The sequence below is a fragment of the Saccostrea cucullata genome, unplaced genomic scaffold, assembly GCF_032062105.1.
Source record: "Saccostrea cucullata isolate Sc308-1 unplaced genomic scaffold, CSIRO_AGI_Scuc_v1 ctg18190, whole genome shotgun sequence".
NCBI classification, from domain to species: domain Eukaryota; kingdom Metazoa; phylum Mollusca; class Bivalvia; order Ostreida; family Ostreidae; genus Saccostrea; species Saccostrea cuccullata.
The window spans coordinates 5,135-12,060 of NW_026926477.1; the positions used below are offsets into that span (position 1 = coordinate 5,135).

General features: G+C 32.9%; 1 non-coding gene across 1 annotated transcript; it reads right to left on the minus strand.

Annotated features, from left to right (window-relative positions):
* Nucleotides 1-444: 444 nt before the first annotated feature.
* On the minus strand, nt 445-517 carry Trnaf-gaa (transfer RNA phenylalanine (anticodon GAA)). Its single transcript has one exon. It is a non-coding gene; the product is annotated as a tRNA-Phe (tRNA).
* Between the last annotated feature and the right edge of the window lie 6,409 nt (nt 518-6,926).

The following is a 6,926-nucleotide window of genomic DNA, read 5'->3' on the forward strand; positions in this document are numbered from 1 at the left end:
TCATTAAACATGTTAAAGGTCAGGCAGTGGAAATTTTTCTCTTTATATATATCGAAGTCTTGTTTATATATATCGCATTTTCTTTATATATATCAAGGTTTTCTTCATATATATCGCATTTCCTTTATATATAAATCGAGGTTTTCTATATATATATCGCATTTCTTTAATATATATCGAGGTTTTCTTTATATATATCGCATTTCCTTTATATATAGAGGTTTGCACTAATGGACTTCCGTAGCTTCCAAATAAACTGCAACTCGCTTTAAAATATCTGCTTAAACTTTCTTTAAAATATGTGCAATATTGACTGGGTTTAAAATTTATGCATTGTAACATTGTCAAAATTCATTTTTTTTTTAAACTTAAGGAAACAATATTACTTGTTGAGTTATTTTAATTCTTTATATCTAACTGTAACGGGAGAGGAGAAAATGCAGCGGACCAGACCGGGATTCGAACCCGGGCCTCCTGACACTTCGGTCAGGTGCTGTACCAACTGAGCTATCTGGCCACCGGCGATCAAACCCGGCTGATCGCCACATTCCTCCCTCCTTAAAGATCTTTGGCCCTCCAAAGACCCCAACCCAGGCTCATCCTTGGCAGGTCTTTCACCTGTCAGTTCCAGTGCATGGCACGGCACCAAATGTAACGGGAGAGGAGAAAATGCAGCGGACCAGACCGGGGATTCGAACCCGGGCCACCTGACACTCCGGTCAGGTGCTGTACCAACTGAGCTATATGACCACCGGCGATAGAACCCGACTTACCGCCACATTTCTCCCTCCTTAAAGGTCTTTGGCCCTCCAAAGACCCTAACCAAGGCTCATCCATGGCAGATCTTTCACCTGTCAAATCCTGGTCACGGCACCAAAAATTATGTAACCGGAAGTAGAACTCTTTAGTGTATAATTAACCAAAGTTACTAAGCCAACTTGACTTAAGGGAGTTAACTATCTCCAGTTATCAATGATCAACCCAGGTAAGGGGTACCAATTGCACCCTGTTAATAGCAGACCTATTTCTGCATTCATATGAAGCAGAATTTCTGCAAAATCTATAGCAAGAAAAGTAGAAAACACTTGCAGTGGCCTTCAACTCGACATTTAGATTTATCGACGACGTATCGATAATTAACAACGGTAATTTTCATTCTTATTTCGATACGATATATCCTGGTGAACGTGAGATAAAAGATACCACAGAGTCTGACACATCTGTTTCATATTTGGATATTCTACTTAAAAAAAAAACGTTTATCGTAATATACATGTAACATCCATGCTCTATGATAAACGTGATGACATTAACTTTTCTTTTGTGAACCTCCCTCATTTATGCAGCAATATAACTTCATCACCTGCATACGGAGTTTATATATCTCAGTTGATACGAGAGCATTCTCTACGTATGAACAATATCTTAAACAAGGTAAATTATTGGCAAATAAGTTGAAGAAAAAAAATATCAGCAGTCACGTTTAAAGTCATCATTTCGTAAGTTCTATTTAAATCGAAGCAATGCCCTTTTCAGCAAATACAATTTATCATTGAGTCAAATAGTGACTGACGTTTTTCATACCAATTGTTAGTCTATTTTTTATACACTGAATTGACAACAGTTTTTTTCCGTTATTTCCTGATCATGACAAAAAGCAAACGGCGGGTGTGACCGGTCGGCAGGGAATGCTCACTCCTCCATGGCACCTGATCCCACCTCTGATGTTTCTGGGGTCCGTGTTTGCTCTCCTCTTTTTTGTATTGTTTTATGGACTTTTTGATTGAATACTGTTCGTTATCTCCATATCCGTCATGTAGGTATGTCCGATCAGACAGAAGAACATTATGTCTTATTTATATATACGAGGAGAGTATCAACAAGTTCGTGGACCAGCGCAATAAAATTAAAACCGCTGTAGGTACATCAATGAATTTTGAAATATCTTGTGAACATAATCTTTTCTATCTATGGAATAAACCACAAGTCATGAATTTAATTTTTAATAAATTAGTAATGTTTTTGTAAGTCATGGTATTTCCAGGCTGTGTAACTGGGTAAAACTCTTTTGATATGAATATTTGGCATCCCTAAATCTGTTAATTCATGTACGTGTTGAAATACTATCATTCCATGAAATATGGAATTTTTAACTCATTCTTGCAGTTCTATGATATCTTATCGTAAATTTTACATAGAGTATCTAAATAAATAAGGCCATGAAAAATGACATCAAAAAGGGGGAGTGGTCTCCTTTTCCAATATTCTTTTATATTTTTCCCCTGAAAAACTGGTAAAGACCTTGAAAATGTTTAAACTGACTACGAAGAAATAAAATGCATCCAGAGTACTTTTTTTTCTATCTTAAATTCTTAATAAAATGCAATTATCGTATAATCAAATAATGAAATACCATTTATAACTCCACTTTTAATGAACAGAATATCTTGGAAGAATACGTTAAAATGCACATTTTTCGGTTAGCAAAAAATTGAGTAAGGACACTCGCATGTACGTCGATACCATATCCCGGTGAGCTTGAAATAAAATAGATTCAGAGAGAAAATTGATGCACAGTTAATGTCGATCTGTACTCAAGGTGTGAAAAATTAAATCAATCACTGTAGATCATGTGTTGTACATATCAAACTCCAAAAAGCAAAATATGCTGGCACAATCAAGCGGGGATTTCTCCCAATGTATAAATCCATTTGCATTTTATACAATGAGAGCCACTGTTCAAGACATTTTTAAGTCATACAATCAAGACAGGTTTAACAATGTCATGTTTAAGTCCTTACTCAGCTCAAGGGAATCACATTAAAATAAGTGTATGAGGTAGAAGAATCGAACATTAAAAAAACAATGACATTGTCGGACGTCACGAAACTAAACGGCGATTGAAATTTAAGCGAAGATGTATCGTATATTAATGTTGCTCAGTTCAACGTTTGCATTTGTCTAGTAAAACATCTTGAATGAAATTCTTTTTTCTTTTGGAAAAAAGATGAATTAAGAAGAAATAAAATTCTTGATTTAAAGGATAAAATGTTTCATTGTTGAATCGCGAATTGGCTGCGGCAACCACTTCAGAGAAAAACATAATTAAAAAATAAGGTATCATTCTAAAACATCTAACGAGATATAAATACGGGTTGGTCACGAGATTAAATTCACGAGATGAATTTGATCTCGTACCAACCCGTATATATCGCCCGATAGATGTTTTAAAATGATACCTTATTACCTATATTTACATTTGTGACTCATTTATACTTTATATTTGCCTGATTGTGACTTTTAACGTGTGAAATGCATTATTTTTCAAACCGAATGGAATGTACGTAATCCACTGAACGCGCGTCGACCCTTTATGATGTCACTGAGAAATTACGTCGAACGTTTATTCATACGCACATCTATGACCTCCTGACCCCTTACCAGTATTTATACAGTTATAGGTACGAATTGCTTTCGGAAGTGTTATATAAAGGAAAACATTTACAAATGTAAATATTTATACATGTAACCTGCAAAAGTAAAAAAAAAAATTAGTTAGATCTCTGCTACCGATCATCATAGAGGTAAACTTTTTTCAATGGCAACTACTTCCAGTATCATTTTTTACTACATTTTCCTTATACTACTAATAGTTGGGGGGACCAGCCTTTCAATTAACATTTCCTACAGTGTTAATTATGTCGGGAAAAAAGTGTATGAGTGTGTGTGTGGGGGGGGGAGCTCCCCTGCCCCCCCCCCCCCCGTGTTCCTATGTGCCTGATATATAATCGTATAAATTAGGTTTATTTGCGCTTAAAAATGTATGATTGATCTGTGTGTTATTGCGTGTGTCATCGATTGAAGAGCCCAATTTAGATTAGTTTTCATACAGATGGCTTAAAAAATAGTTCGATTTAATTTAACATCATTAAACATAGATGCTTGAGTTTCTGATTGACAATATCTATGTGTTTTGGAGACCAGGTCTTCCAACAATCTATTGGAATTCCCATTGGTACAGATTATACCTCGTTATAAACAGACGTATTTTTGTATTCATATGAAGCAGAATTTATCTAAAATCTTATAAGAGAAAAGAAAACAATTGCTGTGGCCTTCAACTCAACATTTAGATATATCGACGATGCATTGTCAATTAACAATGGTAACTTTCAATCTTACGTCGATATACTGAGTATCCTATATCTAGTGAGCTTCAGATAAAAGATACCACAGAGTCTGGTACATCTGTTGTATATTTGGATATTTAAAATGGAAAAGACGTTAATGGTAATCTAACAACCACGCTCTATGAGTAATGTGATGACTTTAATTTTACAATCGTCAAATTCCCTTACTTATGCAGAATTATACCTTCATCACCTGCATATGGATTATATTTCTCAGTTGATTCGATACACAAGAACATGCTCTTCATGTTTTCTAAAAAAAAATTTTAACCATGACGGATTTGCTCCTGATTAATATAAAATCACAGCTTAAAATGCAAATACAACAAAGGCAAACCGAATTTACTCAACCAAAATAGTGAATATCAAAAATCACAGATACAATATTACAATATTACAGATGTAATATGTATTATAAAAATGCGAACCTTTTCAGGCAGATATATAGTGAATTTCACATATTTCAGTATGTGTGGGAAAAGACCATAGAAAATTATGAAATTACAATCACAAACAACGCTAAAAACATTTCAAATGGACAATTTTTATCTCCCCATAAAAATAATTTGTAATTTCCTAAGAGATGTCATTCTAAAAATAGTCTAACACTATTCAACTTTGTCTTAAAGCAGGTTACATGAAACCTTAGCTTTCCTCGGAAAGAAAAAATGGTAGGCGTGGTTTGTTACCTTTGTCAATGTTTAAAAATTTAAAGCATCGATCGTTTAACGAGGTGGTTTTTACAATGTGGCGACACTGGATCATTTCTTGCCTTATCTATAAAAAGGATAAACATCCTAATTTCCACAATCTTTCTACATCATTCCAATTCTTTATTCAGTCAGAAAATGGTCACTCTTGCATGAGGTACATTTACATGTTTATGCATATATGAAAACAAAGAACAGGTAATACTAAATTAAATAAGACATTCAAGTAAATAGAGAAATGAAGAAAGTAAATAGAGAAATGCAAATACATGTATACATCTTGTTGCAAGGGGTTCAGGATTCAGAGAGAGTTATTTTTACCCCAAATTAATTTTTGTTTGGGATTATCGTTTGAACATCCAAACATTTGTCATTTAAATGACAATTTGATATGAGAGTAAAATAAATTTGATAATGAAAGTAAAGTGATATCACCAAAACAGTCGATTAAATATCTATATTCGCAAATTAAGTAGTCATCGGAAATTAGAAGCTGTGTCAACATATTTTTGTCACATTTGTAGGAATTTCTGAAAAAAAAATGGTAGGCGTGATTTAGTACCTAAGTCATTGTAAAATATGTAAAGCATCTACGTTTCACGAGATGGTTTTTACAATTTGGCGACATTGGATCATTTCTTACCTGATTAGTAAAAAGGATATATCTAAATTTCCACAATATTTCAACAACATATTAATTCTCGATTCACTAAGAAATTGATCACTGATGTATGTGGTAAATTTACATGTTTAAATGTTTATGCACATATTATTACAAAGTACAGGTAATGCCAAATTAAAAAGAAAAGGCATTACAGTAAATAGAGAAATGCAAATATACATTTTGTTGAAAGGGTTCTCGATACACAGAGAGTTATATTTGATTAGAGTTATCATCTGAACAACAAAACGTGGTTCATTAATGTGGGAATTTTATAAGAGAATGGCCTAAAATATGTTGATGCATGTAAATTGATAACAACAAAAAGTCAACCAAATAAAATTTTAAACAAATAAAGTAGAAATCCGTCAAAAGAATCTGTGTCAACATATATTTTACATACTTTATTACATTTACATGTTTATGCACATATTACAACAAAGAACAGGTAATGTCAAATAAAAAAAGATATTCAGGTAAATAGAGAAATGCAAATATACATCTTGTTGTAAAAGGGTTCAGGATGAACAGATAGTCATTTTTGATCGGAGTTATCGTCTGAACAATAAGACAAGTGTCATTTAGATGGCTATTTTATATGAGAGTGGCCTAAAATATGTTAATGCGTGTAAATAGATAGCAGTAAAACAGGCAATGAATAGATAGAACCAAAACAGTCAACTAAATAACATTGTTATCAAATAAAGTAGAATTTTAAAAAAAAGAAGCTGGATCGATATATATTTTTTTAATACTTGTGGGCATTTATGGTAAACACAAACCTACATTCTTTCCTACGCAATCTTTTTCAACATAGCTTATTTTTCAAGACATGGATTATCTCAGTCCTTTATTTTATTGTGCATAATTTTGAGATTGTTCCTCTGAGGATTTTCCAAAAGAATGACCGTATTTGCTTTGCAAAATTTACCCACTTATTTTCTACATCTTAATAAATGCTTTTGAAATGTACAAAGTTACTTGTAATTTATAGAATAATAGTAATTTTAACTGTATCACATGACATAGACAGCAAAAAAACTATAACTGATAGTTATTGTGCCAAATTGATATAATCATGCTACAACTGATTACATTGATGCAAGTTGCATGAAATCGGCAGTAAAAACTTTGAAGATATTCATCTTAGCATTTCGATAGAACTTTTAACTTTTTATTTTTAAACAGACAAAAATCTTATAACGGATACACCTGCTTTATCGTCATCATTTTGCAACATATTTTATCAACCCAAACCAATGTAAATATAGTTCTAATACCATAATAAAAACCAATTTCGAGGTTATTTCAACAGTTAGCAAATTACTGACTAATACAATACCTGATCTAGTGTTTTTTAAAAAT